The 20113-nt window shown below is 43.7% G+C and overlaps 1 protein-coding gene across 2 annotated transcripts in view; it reads left to right on the forward strand.

Moving 5' to 3' along the window:
- The window catches only part of NCK2 (NCK adaptor protein 2), a 242094-nt gene that overhangs the window by 125242 nt on the left and 96739 nt on the right, over nucleotides 1-20113 (forward strand). The window lies entirely within an intron of this gene.

Raw genomic sequence — 20113 nt, forward strand, 5'->3', positions numbered from 1 at the left:
AAACGTGCTGTCTTATTAAGGTGATACAACTAGTCGCGTTTTTATTTGTCTTATATATAGCACAGATTCTGCACAAGAATGTTTTCTCTCGCTGTACAGGAAGGTGTGAGAACACAATCGGATGTCAAATAGTCACGGACTCGATAATAAAAGATTATTTGCAGGATAACATTGGCAAATTGTAACTGGCTATAATACACAAAATGAATGCATAGGGGGTTGATATGTAAGACGGTTACGTAAGATATTGAAGTACAAGTTCAGCCTCGTGAAGAATACGTACATATATAACAGAGCACAGACTAACACATAACAAGCATTTGCAATGCAATAGGTCTCGCATTATTAACGTTTGAGCTATTGGCAGTGCTAAATAATGCAACACCAATAGCTCAAATTTTAATAGGCTCTTAACACCAACAGACTCTGTACCAACTAAGGCACTACATGTCTCTAGTTTCACAGCGCCAACCACTTGTTTATAGCATGGCGATCCCCAAAGTCCTGCTTCATTAAAAAATTTACCTATCTGATTGCATTGCAAGTGTTATTATTCCCCAACGCGGTTGTACTCCTTGTATAGACTCACGTAATGCAAGTATATCCCAGTAGCGATAGCCTGCCTCACTGTCCTATGTTATAAGCTAAAGAGAGGTGTGTGGGGTTGGTGGGTAATATTCCTATGTGATGAGTGAATATATTGTCATGCTATGTTCATTTAGCACCCTCAGATGGAGCCGCGGTGCCTTCAGGCTGCTGGTACTTATTTTTTAAACTTTTTAATAAAGTGCCAAAGTAGTTATTGGATCACAAGTTTGGATCACAAGTTTGAATAGAGAGTGCTGTGAGGTCCAACACAAACAGTACAATAAATGGTGGTGGAAGGAAACATCACAGTAATGTCTCCTGGAGTAGAACGCTTTTCAGCGAGTCGAGAAGTCAAAATCATAACTGGTGCTATGTAAAGCGCTCTGATACCTGATTGGATTCAGGTCAAGTTCGCGCAATATAAAATCTGCAAAAAAAAGAAAAAAGGAGGGGCGCTGAATGTCGGGGAGGGGGGGAAGGGACAGGGTCTTACGACGGTGCAGAAAAAAGAACAATCAGGAAAGGAAGAAGGAAAGCTGATGAAGGGCAGTTATGGGAGGTTGGAGAAGTTTTTGAAAATAAATGAAATGTGAATAAACGAGAAGGTCAGTAGTGTGTTGACGAGGGAGAAGAGAAGTGGGGGCAGTGCGATGAGGAGGGCTAGCAGCAGTGCGAGGAGGAAGGGGAGCAGTTGCACGTGGAGGAAAGGGGAAAAGCAGCGCCACTAGGTGTTGGAGAGCAACAAAGGAGACGGTGGGGGAAACAATGGTTAGTCTGAGGGAGCAACGGAGGTGCTTGAGACTGACCAGCTGCACAAAGAGGACGAAATTATTAGCAGGACTTTAAAAACCGTAACATGCTCCTTGGAAAATGCATTTACGGTGAAGAAATTTGTGGACGTGTTTGGGTTAAGTTTTTAGTGAACTTTACGTTACCCTTCGGTGAAGTTCCTGGCCTTCTAAAAGATAAGAGAGCCAGACTGCAGAAAGAAATAAAACAAACGAAAAGGGCTACAAAGGGACAACGGAGGAACAAGGCAAGTATAAAATAACAAGCAGGAAGTGGGATAAGGGAGCGGGTGGCAAATGGTGATCACTTTTGCGGCCGCTTTGATGTTCTCAGTGGCCGCGCGGCTCACTGAGAACATCAAAGCGGCCGCAAAAGTGATCAGGCAGGCTGACAAATGGTGCGCGCGCCCGGCGCACATGCACTGTATTTGGAGGCCTGAAAAGCACTAGTCTGCACTTCCAAATCCCGCTTACTAAAGCTCTCGCCAGAGCAGCGCTAAAGCGCTGGTTCAGGCGAGACCTAAAAACTAACATACAACACAATAGCAAATTGGTCGCACAAGCTGTAACCTACAAGTTGTTGGTGGTCAGAAGAGCGGATGCTGGGAGATGATTGTGTTAATCAGCAAAGGATGCCGGGCTGTACATGCACTCGTAAAATAACCGATTTAATGCATTTCATCCTTACGCTTATCAAGATGGACAAAGTTTAAATTGATATGATTTGACATGTTAATTCCCAATAAAAATAATAAATCCTCCTACTGCTCAGCATTTATCCCCTCGGCTCTGGAGCTGCATCCATCTCTTTACTTGCGCAGCATAATGTATCCCTTATGTGCAATTCCACTCTACGCACTTCCATACCAAGTACAAATGGACCACATGGTTGGGCCCCTTTGTGTTTACAACCGAAGGATGCCTTCCACTCTTCCCTTTCATTCTCATGAATAGTTCTTTGAAATACGTTCCGTTTGTTCCTTTGCAATAAACAGCCACAGCCTAGGTACATTAGCAGCAAAACGTACCATACAGAGTTGTTTGTACAATAGGGAATGCACTGTTCACTTGGTGAGGAAAGAGATTATAGGGCTTTCGAGGACAAAAGGAAGAGTGGGGAACAATATATGAGATAAAATGGCAAGTTCCTAGTTATTACTGGACTTCTGAAAGGAGTGATTTGAGTGTAATGCATAAAAGCAGGCTTTCATAAATAGTTGCCCGGTCCTTAGGAAGACGCAAGACATTTTCCTGAGAAGTTTTGTGGCAATTTCTGGTGTTTAAACCGTTGATTTTATATTGGAAGACGTTGTATTATGAAGAATTTGATATTGATTTTCTAGATAGACATGCTCAATGTGACAAATTGTTTTGTGGCAGAGACCATGTATTTTTATAGAAGAAGCACACTTCTCTTGTGAGCAATTGAAGTGAGATCTTGAAGGGGAATAGTTCAGTTGAAGAGAAGATTCAGTATGGTGTCAGGTGAAAGTAGTAAAAGCTACTGGTGGCTCTTTTTGTAATGTTGACTTTAGAGGATTAATTCTCACAGTCCTTTCCATAGTTAACACCTATCAGTAGTAAACCCTTGTTTAAAAGATCTATGTTCGTCCATCCAAAACCAGCTCCAGAACTAGCCATTTCTAAAGGTGGTAGAAGCGTCTCTTTCAGTGGACACTGGGTGTACAACATTCTTCATCTAAACATCTCCATCTGCACTGGTGCTAACAACCTCGCTGCTGGAAAGAAAATCTAAACTTACCTTCTTCTAAATTGCTTTTGCCAGTTGCTTCTCCATTATAGAAACACTTTCAACTTAATTAACAAAGTTTTACAAACTTACAATGCAAGTTTATTAATCCGAGATTCTGTGGAACACCCAATCAGGCCGTTATTGATTCAGCAAACAACTGAAACGACTTCGCTAGTAACAGGAATTTGGGTGATAACAGAAACGTTTCAGTTTCTGTAGGAAGTGTTAATTCTTAAGGCTAACTCACAAGCAGAGTTCTTCACCCCATACATAATACACTTGAGGAAATTGTGCTGCACATTTCTCATCTGACTTTTGTACTCCCTTTGCATTTCATATGATTTTCCTTTGCCACCCAACTCTAAATTAGGCCATCTGTTCGTTCACTGTCTATGTCACATATGGCAAATGGAGAGCTACCCTATTAGGCATCCTTTGAAGAGGCCTTTGGGTTGTTAGTACGTTGAAAACTTAAAAAGTAAAAAACATAAAAAAATCTGCCTCTTGTACTCAGGAGTGTTTTTTGTTGTTGTTTTGTTTAATCAACAGCGGCAAGCACAATTTGTTGTCGGATAAGCCCACCGTCCAAATAAGCCCCAATTCGCGTTCGGCACACAACAAGAGTGTAAAATCGCTTAGTGGAAATAGATACGCCTCAATTTGCAGTTTTTCTTGGGTGCTTTTACTTCTTAGTTTCTAGATCATCATGTCAGAAAGAGGCATAACACAATTTTGGTATTATCACATGCTTTACCTGGTTTTGAGATGCAAAACTTAGAAACTTGATTTTTTTCCTTTTGCATATTTAGTCCATTATTACCAGTGAAATTTGCATGGAGTAAAATTTCCGTTCCAAGTCATATTTGTGCAGTACTTGAAATGGTATACTAGTTTTTTTTTTTTGTCATCCACCTGTCAGTACAGTTTGAGAGATTGTTTCTTTGGCAACTTGTAACAGCGTTTTAATCCCTAGGTTTACTCTTCCATCCATATAAGGTAAAGGCAACTTTAAAAAAGGCCATCCAGTGAAAGGAACAAGCTTGTCCTTTTAATGCTCATCACGACAGTTGGGGATACTAGCACACCTTGATTCCTGTAGTCCTGAAGGTATAATTTGAAAATTATATTTTTTCTCCAGCTGTTCCCCAAAAAGTTTTTTGTCCTCGGGAAGTTATATGGTTTTACAAAAAACATGAGCTACCAATCGCTAAACATTCCCTGTCACTGGTAACATATTAACATTGGTAACATTAGCAAATATTGACTGGTCTCTCGCGCACCACTTGATTAAACGCGAAGGATAATTCTACCTGTCCACTTTGTTTTAAATGTAACTTATCAATGGTTTTGTTTGTTACACTGAACCTTAGTTAAGTGGACTGTAAGCAATACCAATGACATTTATATTTAGACCCCTCACCAATAGCTTGAGCAGGGCGGGGGGGGAGGGGTGGCTGGCCCTATAAACAGGTAAACAGGTGAACATACACACAAGTGAGTAAAGTTCAGACGTATTGGCTCTCTTTTTTCCACCCCGTTTTTAGGTTTCGCCTGGGCAGCACATGCGTGCCGTCTCTCTGAGACATGCTGTATCTAGAATATGGGCTTCAAGCACTGGCCATCTTTTCTATTGGTTCCTCTTACTGTCCTTTGTAAATGACTGCTTTTGTATGTGAATATGCTTACTAATCCCTCTTTTTGGACTTTTGTAACCTCCCATGAGGATTGTGCATTACATGTGCTCCTACTCCTCATGTTATTTAGGATACTTTGAGAGCACTCTTATTTTTTGGGCCTTTCTTTGCCCATGTTAAGTGTTTGTGTTCCGTTACATCGTGCCAACTTGATGAAAGGTTTGCGGCCTCTTTATTTGCCATGCTTGTTCATTTATGTGGGCTTTTCTTCCTGTAGCTTTCACCCAATCGTATGTTCACCTGTTCTTGTACACTTCATTCTAAGGGAGTTCATCCATTGCTGGATCGGTATTTAGGTTTTTGTACTTTTGTTGAATTCTGTATTTTGTTTCAAATCGCCATTGTGCACTTTTTTTTATAGTAGACACCAGAGAGCCGGCTCCGTGACTTGAACTGTGTTCCCCAGTTCCGAAGTCGACAGCTCTGTATGTGACTCCACATCCTCTCTCTATTGATTACTCAAAGAGAGTTCATTTGTTAATGTGCTGAATTCCGCATGCACGTTTCTGCGTTGCTGTCTGTTACCTGCCCCTTCCACTTCCATGCCCTTAAAGCTGGTGTGTGCTGAGCAGCAACCTCGCAGCCTTAGCTCAGCTTGGCATGCAGCTATTTTTGTTTAGCTGAGACGCTGCACTCCGATGTGGGGCTAAGAGAGTGTTCTCCATGATGAGCCTATTATGCACTTGAGAAGCAAACCTGTCTGCTTTGTTAGTGCTAGTTGTGTTTTACTATCCAGCTTCTTACATGGATCCAGTTGTGATGAGTAACTTAAGTTGTATCTCGTGTTTTGTTTACTTTTGAAATAAATAAGTTTACTTTTCCCTTTATAAAATATATAGGTCTGTATAGAATAAGATTATTAGAGGTTCACTCTGTGTAGTATGAAGTACACGGTTTTGTGGGGTCTGGTGCCTTATATTGCAGTTTTTGTTCAGCCTACAGCTTGCAGTATGATCATTAATAGTTGATCTGGCGTTTCATCCTTTTTTTCAGGTCGATTAAAAAGCTTATTGTTTAAATGGATGATAGTAACACTCGTATGAAGTACAGTACAATCACGACTAATAGAAACTGTTTAGAAAACAAGTTATTCATTAGCATTTGTAGGTTAATTAAGTATAACACCCATTTAATGCATGTAGTGTGCCTGGTATATACTTGCAGTATATGGAAACACATCTTTCTCCAATTAACTTTGCCTTTTGGTGACAACATAGTATACAAGATTCTCACCTTCTCCCTGCTGTTAGAAGAGCTGCTAGGCTTTCTGTTTTGTGGCTGCTAGCTGTATTCATGTCTTGCCTACTGGACAGCACATGTACTATCTGTTGCAAGATATGCTGTCAGCTTACAGTAGGCTTAGAATCTTACCATTGGTGGGCTTCATTGTCATTCTCATTTGCTTGCTTCGTATTCATTGGTATGTTTAGGCTATCCTTCTTGTTTGTCCCTCCCCTGAAGCATGTGACAATTACTTGAGTCTTTCCATTGCTTCCTTTTCAGGTGATACTTTTTTCTTTTAGTTTAAGCACATTACAAGAGTGTGTTTTTCAGCTGTCTCCCTTGTTTACTTTTTTCTCTCCGCTGCGCTCGTTTTGCTCTCCCTCATGCTTCTCCCCACCCCTGCATTGCTTTCTCATCTGTGTGCTCCCACCCAGCTCCACTTTGTCTTTTCTGTTTGCTTCCACCAGCCTCCATGTTGCTACCGCCACCTGTGCCCCTTGTTGCGCTACCCCTCTGTGATTAAGCCCTTCCTGTTTCTTCCCCCATCTATTGCCCCCCTCCCCAAATCCACACTTTGCTTTTCTTTTTTTGATTTGCAATCCAACTCTGATTAGTAAATAAAAAGAAAAAAACATACTCCTCAATCTGTTGGCGCATGTGTGCTTGGCGCATGTTCCTCCAGTATGATTCGGATAGCCGCATAGGCTTATTATTTATTTTATTTTATTATTTTGTTTTTGTTTAGCCAGGCTGCACAGCATCAGGGATGTTGTGCATTGTGGTTAAAGCCATTGGCATAGGCCCCCAAAGGTAGACCTATTGCTCTTTGCAATGTACTGTGTGTGTGCCATTGCTGACTGCAGACTTGATGGTTCTTGAGCATTCTGCTGCAAGAGCACATTTTAGGCTCTACCTGTAAAGCACTAGTATGCGGGCTTCTGCCTGATAGGTGTGAGTGAGGGACAAAAGTACCCCCCCCCCCCCCCATCCCCACTGGAGTTTGTGAAGAAGAAATTTCCTCGGGGATGGTGAGATTCCCCCTCATCCTCCCTGAAATTAGTTCTTTAAATTAAACATGTACAATCGCACAATCATAATTACATGTAAATTCCGAGTTGGAGCATGATTATGACGCTGATCCAACCCCTGCTAAACTTGCCGCTTTGCGGGAACTGTTCACGGACCATAATGAGACGGTGGACCAAGAGTTATTGCATCGCTCCCGGCGCTGCACTGCAAGATACTATGGTGAGGGTGGCCGCCCCGGTAGATCATTGGCGCAGAGGCTGTCTGAACCGCGCAGTTAGGGAAACATAACTGAACTCCTGACGGAAGCGGGTGAGGCTCGGCACTCGTCCGCTGACCTCTGTGATGTAGTCTTGCAATTTTATACTCGCCTGTATTCCGCGGGGGAGTCTCCACCGGAGGAGGAGATACATGAATACCTTGATAATGTAGCGCTTGGATGGCTGTCCGTTCGGCATCGAGAGTACTTGGTGCAGCCGTTTGCCGAGGAAGACGTTAAGGAGGCCATTATGGCTCTACCGACCTGCAAAGCTACAGGCACGGACGGCCTCCCCAGCGAATTCTATAAGGCCTAAGTAGCTGATCTCGCTCCTCGACTTCTAGCAGTCTACGCTGAGGCCTACGAGACTGGGACGTTACCGCCTTCGCTCCGGGAGGCTCTGCTGGTCACGCTGCTGAAGCCAGATAAGCCGGCCAATCAGTGCACGTCGTATCGACCTCTTTAAATTATCAATATTGACGCCAAGATCTTGGCAAAAATGATAGCTCTCAGAATCCAACCTTTAGTTCCACTGTTGGTCTTGCCGGATCAGTCTGGGTTCGTCATGGAGCGCTCCACTACGCGTAATCTGCGCACGCTCTTCTCTGCATTATTTTGAGCTGGACGCAGCTAAGGCCTTTGACTCTGTGCAGTGGCCGTTTATGTTTACTGTTCTGAGTAGAATGGGATTTCCCCCTTTCTTTTTGCAGTGGTTGCGAGTATTGTACAGTGACCCTGTCACCCGAGTGCGGGTTAACGGGTGGGTGTCATCCTTATTTCCCATCAGGAGAGGTACACGGCAGGGGTGCCCGTTGTCACCTATGCTTTTCGCTCTAGCACTGGAACCCCTTGCCTGTAAGTTGCGTCAGAAGCACGCTGCAGCTGCCCTTCGGTTCCGACAACGGCCACTGATAGTCTCCCTATATGCGGGTGACATGCTACTATATGTTCGTGAACCGGCGGTCCATTTATCTGCGCTGCTTCGGGAGTACGTACAGTTTGAGCGCTTCTCTGGCCTAAGGATAAACTGGTCCAAATCTGTGGTGTTTCCGCTAACTGCCGGCACTGCGGAAATAGAGCTGAACTTTCCATTGATGTGGACATCGGATCCCGTGAAATACCTGGGAGTCTGGGTACATAGGGACCCGGATATGGTTGCCACTGAAAATTACGGCTGCACGATCACCCGTATTTCGGAATTGGCCACGAGATGGGCACATTTGCCCCTCTCCCTGGCTGATAGGATTGCGGTTGTCAAGATGGTGTTTCTGCCCAGGATGCTGTATTTTTTCGTCAATATTCCTATAAAATTGAACATCGCGTAATTCCACACCCTTCAGTCTACATTGTTAACTTTTGTCTGGGGCGGTAAGAAGCCCAGGTGTAAATGGGACACACTGGTACAGCCTTTTGATCGGGGAGGCTTCGAGGCACCTGTTTTTCGCCTCCATTATCTATGTGCCCAAGCGCAGTTGGCGCACTATTGGTACTTCCCGCTAAGGTATCAGCCCCAAGTGGCTATTGATGCAGACGCGGTGCTTCCTGGATCGCTGCAGGAGGTGACCCTTTCGGGTGGGTCGGGCAGTCCACAGTCCGAGATTAACCACACGCAGTGTACGGCATGGGCTTGGCGCATGCTTGCTGCGAGGGCGCGGCTTCCCTATATGCATGCGCCATCTCTACCTCTTGCATCGCACCCTGAGATCTCTGCGGCAAGGGAGTTGCCTGCCGTACGGGCATTGGCTGCTGCTGGCGTTACTCGCTTGGGTGATTTATATGCGGGGGGACGCTTTAAAACACTATCAGAGGTGCAGAACGGTACAGAGCGTGATTTTATGTTCACTTTCACATACGTCCGGGTCCGTCAGGCGGTTCGTGCGGCGTATCCGGATTACCCTGCTGAGCCCACTGCTCTGCGGGCATTGCAGGTGCTGCTGACTGGGGAGAGCCGAAAAAAGCGAATTACACGGCTCTATAATACCTCCTTGCGTGAACGCGATCTGGACGAGCATCCCTCCTATGTGCGTTGGCGGTTGGTGCTGGGAGATCCTCTTTCACCGGAGATATGGAAAACGTGTTGTCAACTTACAGGCCGCCTCACTGCTAATTGTTATCTCCATATTATCCACTTTAAGTTTCTTCATCAGGTATATTACTCCCCCCTTCAATTATACAGATATGGTCTCCGAGATACTGCTAATTGTGTGCGGTGTGGGGTGGCGGATGCAGACTTTATTCATGTTGCCTGGGAATGTGCGAGAGTGTATGCGTTCTGGGTTGTGGTGGTGGCTATTCTTTCGGAAGTGGTGCTGGAACCTGTGTGTTGCTCTCCTGAGGTCTGCTTGCTAGGCTATGTTAAGCGCCTTAAGCTCTGCAATAGACGAATTGTTGCAGTATCCACTCTTCTTGCTAAAAGGGTGGTGGCACAGTGCTGGGGTGCGACAGCGTCGCCTACTATAAAGAAGTGGCTCCACGATTTGGTGTATTGTAGGAACCAACTACAGATTTATGAGGAGGAACTACCTGAGTCCTCGCGTCCTTGACAGACTATCTGATGTCTCACCCAGATCTGCTGTAAGCTTTTTCTTGCACTGGGGCCGTTTGTTTTTTAGGCTCCAATGACTCTTCAGCTCGTGGGAGGTATGGAGAGGTTTGACTACTCAGCGGTCACTCATGGATTCTGGCTGGGCCTGGAGCGGGACATTGTGCTTGCCTCTGGCCTACTCGGAGGGAACAAAAGTTTTTTTTTTTTTTTTTTATGGATCTGGATCTGGATCTGGATCTTGGCATTAGGTGGTATAGATGGATGACTAGTGGTCCGACATGTCTTGTAATTTTGTTTTTTGGTCTGCCTGGGGGGAGGGCTCTGGGTAGGGGGGAAGTTGCGGGTTTGAAGACAGAATCCTGTAATGTTTTTCATATTTGTCTGTCCATATTGATTTAAAATCAATAAAATAAAAATAAAAAAATTACATGTAAACGATTCTGAAGTTGTTTGTATTGAAGTGTATCTTTAAAGTTCTTTATGAATTCATACCACATCTGGAGTGCTCTGTGCACTCGTGGCACCACATATAACATCTAGGATACAGCATCATAAAGCCACTTGTTGTACAAAGGCCTCCCACGTGAAGTGTGAACTGTCAATACAGTCAGTATGGCTTGTGAGCGTTCAAAAAAGCCATAGGTTAAGAAGGGGCACTCGTGAAAGTCTATTGTTTTAACGACGTGTTTACCCTTTCTATGTGTGTTTAAGGCTCTTCTGGCCCAAGAACTGTTTGAGAAAACCGTGGCCAAAATGTTTCTAAACATATCTAAAAAGCTGTAGGTGGTAAAGATTGTTCAGAAAATACACTTTCACAAAACATATTATTTTTCATAGCTTTTATCTATGCGTTTATCTGCTTCGCTTCTTTAATTTTTCCACCCTGCCAAGGATGCTGTTGAGTACATGGCACGGATGGGAATCTTCAGAATGGGGGGGAAAACATAAATATTGTAACCACAAGCAGTACACAGCAGAGTTAGACCAGTTTTAGAGGCTCATTCAGCGGTGCTGTTACTCTTGTTACAGAGACCTTAAAGTTTCGCACAATAGACTGGTAACTCCAGTTTTACAAAATATACTCTCGGATAACAGTAGTAATTACCTGTCAAACGTCACCTTTTTAAATATATATCTGAAACAGTCATTCTGTCTACAAACATTAATTTGCTAGTTGATGACGCACTCGTTTTGCTATTGAATGTAGTTTTTTCATTCGGGAGAAAGTAAACTCAACCATCAACATTTAAAACGTATTGTTTTATTTTAAAAAATGCACTGTTATATCAGCTTTTTATTTTCAGTAAATGCATGCTTGGTGAGCAAATGCCAACAGTAATGTCACTTACATCCAATGATCTTGTGTACTATTGCCATGTAGGGATACATTGTGCGAGCCTCTCTAGCACCATATTTTGCCATGGATGACAACCGTATCACTAGAATTATAGTACTTGCTATTGCTATTGTACCAAGAATGGGTAACCAACATGCAATGAATGTCCACAATAGCCTGAATTTCCACCATTATACCAGGGTCCTTACCATACCAGGAGTGGGCACCATCGTGCCATGTATTTGCCCAGTATGCAGTGAATGACCATTGTTCTGCCCTGGCCACCTGTAAATCGGGAGTGTATGCCATCGTGCCATAGATCCCAATATTGTGCCAAGAATTACAATTACTAATGCAAGATTGTCATGCCAGATGAGGGAATCATCTTGCTATTGCTGTCCGCAATAGGTTTAGAATTACCCCAATATGCTTCGGCCATCACCAAATTGCACCATCATGTCATGGCTGTCCAAAGGGGTGGTCACCATGTTGTCATGAATATCCACAATATGGCAACAGTTACCACAGCACTTAAACTGAAATAAATTCACAAGCCTACACTCACACATATCATTCAGGATTTTTTTTTTTTAATACTTTCCTTCTGCGGTTATTGATGTCCTGACATCTGCTGTTGCTCTGTTGTTGTCTCACACATCTGCCTCTGCTGCAGGAGTACTGGGCAGCTATCCAAAATTGATTTCCCAAGAAATGACAGGCCTTGCGTCATCTATACTGTAATTGTGCGTGACCTGATTCTACATTGCACTGTCAGTAGTGTGACTCATGGCCTGCGTTTGGCTTTGGCGCACTGATACACAACGCTGTGCTTGAAAGCGTAGGACTGCTTGTCAGACCAAACCCCTCTGTGATAGAACATTGTGATCTCTAATCTTAACCTATAAAACTTTCCTTGGCTGATGGACTGTGCTGTTCTGGCATTTAGTGCACAATTTGTATATTTTTATCTCTGTTGCATTGATTGTCTGTGGAAAAGTGTGGCATAAGCATCTCTGCAGAGTCTTACGGAGTGACATGTCGACAGGGCATGGTGGATAGGTTGGGCAGCAGTCAGACACCTTATTTGGCAACACCCCTGCATACACTTAAATGTATTTGGATTGTCAACCAAAAGGGAATTGTGGTACGCTGCTTTCTAAAACTGGTGGTTTGTTCATGAAATGACTATTGTTTGGTGAGCTAAGTTACTACTCATTGGCGTTTTGTTTTCCTTCATTAGATAGACTGCACAGCAGAAAAAGAACATCAATTTCAATATCTCCAAAAGATCCCTTTTGTTATTTATTTGTGGAAAGTTTACTTTGTGATCAAGATTGGTTACATTGAAAAGCCTCGTGATGTATTCTAGACTAAAGCGGTACAAAAGGGGGTAGTGATGGACGGAGCATCAAAACCAATCAAACACTCACACCCAGTCAACAGATCTGGGTTTGATCCATCACCGTTCTTTAGCCCACTCTGCCACCCCAGTTCAGACATGGCCTAATGCAAATCAGTCTGACCCTGTGCCTCATGGGAACAGTCCAGCACGAACTGCCAAGCCATGCCTTCCCTGGACCGGAAACAAGCTTCCTAGGACCGGTTTCTGGCATTTCAGCCGTCTTCAGTCAGGCTTGCTTGAATCCAGTGACAAAGTGAGCAAGGGACTCACGTCTGAGCATACCCTGCCAACTTATGGTGAACAAAGCGGTTCAAAAGGGGGTGGTGATGGACGGAGCATCAGAACCAATCAAACACTCACACCCAGTCAACAGATCTGGGTTTGATCCATCACCGTTCTTTAGCCCACTCTGCCACCCCAGTTCAGACATGGTAATATGCAAATCAGTCTGACCCTGTGCCTCATGGGAACAGTCCAGCACGAACTGCCAAGCAATGCCTTCCCTGGACTGGAAACTAGCTTCCTAGGACCGGTTTCTGGCATTTCAGCCGGTATGCTCAGACGTGAGTCCCGCGCTCTCCATGCCACTGGAATCAAGCTATCCTGGCTGAAGAGGGGTGAAACCCTGAAACCGGTCCTAGGATGCTTGTTTCCAGTCCAGGGAGGACCTGGCTTGGCAGTTCGGGCTGGACTGTTCCCATGAGGCACAGGGTCAAGACAGACTGATTTGCATATGGCTGGGTTCAAACTGGAATGGCATGGTGAGCAAAAAAACAATGGATTTAGGCCCAGATCTCTGTACTGGGGTGAATGTATGACATTGTTCTGCATTCTGTCCATCAATTGTTGTTTTTGCATTTGTCACCCCGAGTGGGACGGGTAAGCTCAGGTGTGAGTCCTGTGCTCTCCATGCCACTGGAATCAAGCTATCCTGGCTGAAGAGGGGTGAAACCCCGAAACCGGTCCTAGGATGCTTGTTTCCAGTCCAGGGAGGACCTGGCTTGGCAGTTCGGGCTGGACTGTTCCCATGAGGCACAGGGTCAAGACTGATTTGCATATGGCTGGGTTCAAACTGGAATGGTATGGTGAGCAAAAAAACGATGGATTTAGGCCCAGATCTCTGTACTGGGGTGAATGTATGACATTGTTCTGCATTCTGTCCATCAATTGTTGTTTTTGTATTCTAGACTAAATACATTTCCTTTTATTCATCTCTTGCCAATCTGACAAGTCGTTTCACTGAAATAATCTAGATTTGTAAATTGTCTCCATGGAGTTGAGTAGAAAGGTGTTCTGGATTACTTGGTAGGGCCAGATGAATCAATTAGTAAAATTTAAGAACGCATTGTAAAATTATGTAGCAGAGATTTTTTCCTCTGAGGCCCAGGAATTTTCCTGCAGACATTGAACATTTTTGAAAATTACCTGCATGACTTTAAGATGAATTTTCAAGCAAATAGAAAGTGTTCTGAGGCATCGGATGAAACTGCAGAATGACAAAGGACAATGAACCGGGCCACAAGTAGCCCCTCAAATCAAAATATATTATCAACCCCATTGGCGCTAAGTTGCTAATTTATTGTGATCGTAGCCAAGCTATGGTTGCATGGAAGATTGAGCAGTGGACGCCTGTGCATTAAATATATTCAGGTGAGCACTCCATGTGCTGAGCACACATTGGTAGATCTCAATTGTCTTCCTTTCTATACATTCTGGAAAATTGAAAATAATGAAACGCAGCAAGAATTGTTTGAGGTTATGTTTTAGTTTATGGCTTATATTTGTATTGCTGTAGGAAGTCTGGTTTACATCAATTAGTAGTTTCAGAAACTACCACAGACAGTGAAGCGTGTGACAGAATGGTGAACATTGTTCAGTGTTATGTTCAGCGTCTGAGTCTTTCTGTAGCTTTGACGTCCTTAGGTTAAGGGTTCAAGTCACTTGGGTATTTTAATCTTCAAAATCTTCTAAGCACCTGGAGAATTTGTGTTAAGCTGATCCCATAATGGCTTATATCGGTAGTCTTGCATATCTTTTTTCACTAAAGGACAGTCAGTGGAGCAGCTAAATATTTCCAATTCAGCCATTTCCATTCAAGGAACAGATAAGACGTGAGAGGTAGTTACATTCTGGGGTGATGAGGGAAAATGTTCCCTCCGCTTAAGGCTAGAGTTCCATGACCATATAAAGACATGACACCAGAGGTTGAGTTTTTTTCTTTTTTATAAGGAAGTAAAGGCAACTTGTAAAATCCCTTTTAGATGTACAATTGAGAGAATGTATACCCAAATGGTTAAATAAAGTACGATTTTGCTACTTGGCTTATCTAATGTGACCCTGGAGAATCAAACTTTTATTTCATTTGCAGTATATCATAGCCTATCATCCTGTCTGTATGCTCTCCTCCCGGAGAAATTTGAAAAGCAAGTTTGGTAAACCCTGTGGAAAAATTCATAAAACAGTCATTCCACAATGAAACAATAAATTTCCACTGGAATATTTGTCAATCAAAAGTTTTTATATCTATCGCTATTATAAGCTAGTCTGTGTATCAGTCCACATTCCATATTTTTTAGGTTTCGCCTGACCCAGCGCATGCGCTGGTCTGGCGAGACATTTTGTAGGTGGGTTTAGTAAGTGCTTACCCACCTTTTTGTGCTGGCGACAAGCTACAGTGCACGATGGCGTGCATGCGCACAGCTGCTCCCCGCATTCTCCCCTCCCTTCTCGCCGAGCCATGTCCTGCGCCAGCCTTCAGCACCATACCCCTCCCCCCCCGCTGCTGCGCACGCATCCCTAGCGTGAGTCATCGCGATCACTTTCGCTTTTACAGTGATCTCGATGTCCATTTTAATCATATTCTATTAATACTTTCTTTTCTTGTCAATACACTTTTAAGTGAAATTCACTCGTACGATATGCGTGATTCATATGGGAAGGCATTAGTATAACTTAAAGATAGCCGCCCAGTTTGTTTTTACCACTCTTACGTGAAATTCACTCGTACGATATGCGTGATTCATATGGGAACGGATTAGTATAACTTAAAGATAGCCGCCCAGTTTTTTTTTACCATTACTGCATGTGACTCAGAATTTGGGAAATAAATAGCGATTCCAAGATGGCGCCCATGGTCCACGCCGTGGGCACGTGAGAAGTGCTCACCTCCTCTACTTTTTCCGTTAAACTGTAAGTTTCGTTTTTGCTATTTTTTGTACTATTGTAGCCTGTGTACCCCTTGTACAAATGTGGCATATTAATGGAGTATGTGGCCAATTGCAAGCAAAGAAAATGGGTCGCCTTAATCCCTGCTTAGGCGCCTGCATTCCTGACCATTGTTTAAAGTAAATTGTCCAAGCTGCAATGCATCTTGCATTACAGCTGCCTGGTGTGCTGTACTGCCGGCTTCTCTCTAAGCTTTGCCTGGACTTTTTAAATGGGCCATCCAGTCATGATGTCACAGTAAATCGCAAGACACGAGCAGACCGCACACGCGCACGCTCCCTCTCCCTCCCTCTCTCCCCCTCTCTCCCCCTCTCTCACCCTCTCCCTCCCTCTCCCCCTCTCTCCCTCTTGCTCGCTCGCTCCTCTGTAATCTTTCCAGCACCAGTACTCTCCGTGTTGCTTCTGAGCCCTGCTTTTGTTATTTCCCTCCACCCGCCTTAAAAAGAAAAACTTTGGCACTGCTTTATTTTTCTTTATTTACCAGTACAACTTGGATCAGTAAATAAAAAACAAAATGACACAACTGCTGTGACTGCATAATAGCATCTTTTTTTTTTTTAATGGGGGGGGGGTTCCTCTTTATCCATGCTGCACAACATCGGTAAACAAGCATTGGCATATCCAATAGGTCTCGCCTTTGGGACATTAAGTGTTTAGTCATCCAGCACAATATCCTTGGTGCAACAACATCAACTGTTGCGTGGCTAAACATTTATAAGGTACAAGGTTCTGGCGCTCCTATCCCTTATTGTCAAACTCCACACCTCTAACTACGCACAAGTTAGATGGGGACAACAGGGCGAGTTAACTGACAAATTCCCTGTAAATAGGGGTGTAAGGCAGGGGTGTGTTTTAGCACCCACACTGTTTTCTTTGTTTATAAACAGGGTTATTTCCTACTTCGCAAATTACCCAACCGACGCTCCTTCATTAGATGGCTCTAAGGTCCCACTCCTCATGTTTGCAGACGATACGCTTATATTGTCCAAAACACAATCAGGTTTGCAGCGGGCCTTAGATAGATTTATGGTCTTTTGCAACAATCATGATCTGGCTATTAATGTTGATAAGACTAAGTACATGGTGTTGCACAAAAACTAAATAATTAAGAGAAAAGTGTCAATGAATGATATACCCCTAGAGCAAACTGACACATTTACATATTTGGGGATCACCATGGGCAGAAGGTTGACCTGGAAGTCACAAATAGAATTACTTGTACTCAAACACAACCAACTAGCTGGTGCCTTACTGAAAGAACATAGAGCTTCGTACACAAAACCGGTGGGGCCTGCCATTGCCCTGTATAAAGGGAAAATAAGTGCATCAATTATATACGGGGCGGAGATTTGGGGTTTTGATAACTTATCCCCCCTAGTCATAGCCCAAAACAAGTTATTGCGCTCATTGACCGCCCTCCCCCAGTCAACACCCATTCAGCCTTTATTGTTAGACTTGGGCTGTAGGGCGTTCGACGACGACGCTGGATTTAGACCTCTCTCCTACTGGAGAAGGTTGTGGACTACACCTGAGCTACTATCTTATGCTAATGCATTCTGGTACATTAAGGACCTAGACAAGCACAGGAGAATAGTCTGGCTCCAACATATTAAAAGTGGTGTGTATGACATGGGGCTGGGCCACCTGTGGTTAGATCCTAGGGGCAACCAATTTCCTAACAAATCAGATTTCAAAGCCCTAAATTGGGAATCCAGGCTCAGGAAATCATGGGCAGTGACAAATAGTAGCTCACTATCTGGCCTCTTTTTGGATCACAAGTATATAAGTAGTTTCGAACCTTAGTGGAATTTTATTTCCAGACCAGATGACCCCAAACTATACCATCAATTCAGAGTGGGGACCCTCCCTCTCAATTTTTATAGGTACAAATGGAAGGGTGGTTATGACCGGTTCTGTCCTACTTGTATAACACAGGAAGAGTCAACCACTCACGTTCTGTTTGTGTCCTGCCTTTGCTCATCCTAGGCACAAATGGCTTAAGCCGATATGCTCTAACCTAGGTACTAGATCGCATAAAATAGCTTTGCGTATCTTGAGAACCAACACTCGAGAGGATATAGTCATCGCAATGGCCAAATTTCTTAGCTGGTCATGGGCCATACGCAGATCCATCGAGAAGAGGATTATTCCTCCAGAACTTTCTACTCTTGATATTTAATTGTATAAGTGGCCCTGTTTTTGTTTTTAGTTTTCATCATTTTTATCATGTTATGGAAAGACCGTTATGTTGGTTTATTTCTGTGTTAGTAGTGTTCTCTTGGGCTGGACCCAGTTAAAGATATTTAATATTTACAAGGACTTTAGACTCTGTGTCTTCTCTATTTTAATTTGTATTCTTTTTTATTTTTCTTCTTACTTTGTTGTAGTGTATCTTTCATGATGTACAAGGTTTAGCCATGCAACAGCTGATGTTGTTGCACCAAGGATATTGTGCTGCAAAACTAAAAACTTATAAGGTCCCAAAAGCGAGACCTATTGGCTATGCCAATGCTTGTTTGTGTGACCTCTTGTATGTAAACTCAAACAATGAAACATAGAACATACAAGACATCACCATGTAACAATCCTACAATAATTCTTGTACATTACAAGACTGATGTTATTCCATTTCCTATCTTCTTGCTTCTTTATTACTACAATCGTAAAGTGAATAAACATTCAGTCTAATTTATATCCCACTTGGAGGTAGTCCCCTGTTCAATAGATCATGGGGCCCAAACCCCCTTTTACTTGCATTAATTGCTCATATTGTGTTTTGGTGGACTCCTCCGTTTCTAGGGTTGATGGCGTTTCGGTCATACTCATCAACAGACTCATCAGGTCTAGGAAGAACGGAGAACCTAAAGCGTCATGGAGATGACTTAATAAGTGTTGTGCTCTGGTCACACTGCACCAACTCTTCGTCCATTTGGTTCAGTTTCCTGATGTCTCCTCAGTTTGTTTTACTTTCCATCAATTTTTGTTGCTTTTCAGTGCAGGTTAACGCTTGTGGGCTAGTAATAATAATGTGTTTTTTATACAGTACTTCCTATGACACTAATGCTGGTTAATGGCACTTAAAAGGAGGCTCTACTATTACCCAATTTATAGCTCTCGATTTACTGATCACAGAAGAATGAAAGGCTGAGTGAGCCTTGTTTAATCTGAAATCATGACCTCTGGCTCACAGTATGTTTAGCATCAAGTGTTCAGCTCATTGAGCAATCCTGCTAGTGAACATTTTAAACCACAACTGATGTTGCTCCACTCCGACTTTCCGCCTTGCCCCAGCAGTTGGAGTCAGAGATGCGCAGCATAAGCCGGCAGCCCTGTGAAGAGATGGAAGGTGCAGTGTGAAATGGGTCCGGCTGGCACTGATGTGTGCAGTTTTCTCAGAGAAGAAAATCTCACTTTTCTATACAAGATGACTACACATACCAGCCAGCATTCTTTGCCTCACATACTGTCTCTTCAATGAGCTACGGTGCATGTGCTGCCTGTCTCTGACTCACTTTGCCACTCGATTCAATCTAGCCTGGCTGATGAGGGCTGTTAGCCCGAAACCTGTCACAGGATGCTTGCTTCCGGTCCAGGGAAGACATGGCTTGGCAGTTCGGGCTGGACTGTTCCCATGAGGCACAGGATCAAGACTGATAGCATATAGCTGTGTCTGAACTAAGGGTGGCGAAGTGAGCTAAAGAAAGATGATGTATTCATCTCAGATCTGTGACTGGGGGTGAGTGTCTGAAGAGTTTCAGCGCTCCGTCCATCATCTCGTGTTTGCATTGTTCACCTTAAGTTGGCAGGGTATGCCCAGATGTGGGTCCCTTGCTCACTTTGCCACTGGATTCAATCTAGCCTGGCTGATGAGGGCTGTTAGCCCGAATCCTGTCCCAGGATGCTTGTTTCCGGTCCAGGGAAGACATGGCTTGGCAGTTCGGGCTGGACTGTTCACATGAGGCACAGGGTCAAGACTGATTTGCATATAGCTGTGTCTGAACTGGTGTGGCGAGGTGAGCTAAAGAACGATGATGGATTCAACCCAGATCTGTGACTGGGGGTGAGTGTCTGAAAAGTTTCAGCGCTCCGTCCATCATCTTCTTGTGTTTGCTTTGTCTCTGACCATAGTCACACCAATGCAGCTCAGACGGAAACAGAGCAACTGCCCTCACTTAATTATTTCGTTGTAATAATTCACTGCAAGAGAATAGTGATATGATTTTTTTACAGGTGCAGTCGTCTGTTCAAACACGCCCACAATATGGAAATAAAT

The sequence above is a fragment of the Triturus cristatus genome, chromosome 8 (assembly GCF_964204655.1).
Source record: "Triturus cristatus chromosome 8, aTriCri1.1, whole genome shotgun sequence".
NCBI lineage: Eukaryota > Metazoa > Chordata > Amphibia > Caudata > Salamandridae > Triturus > Triturus cristatus.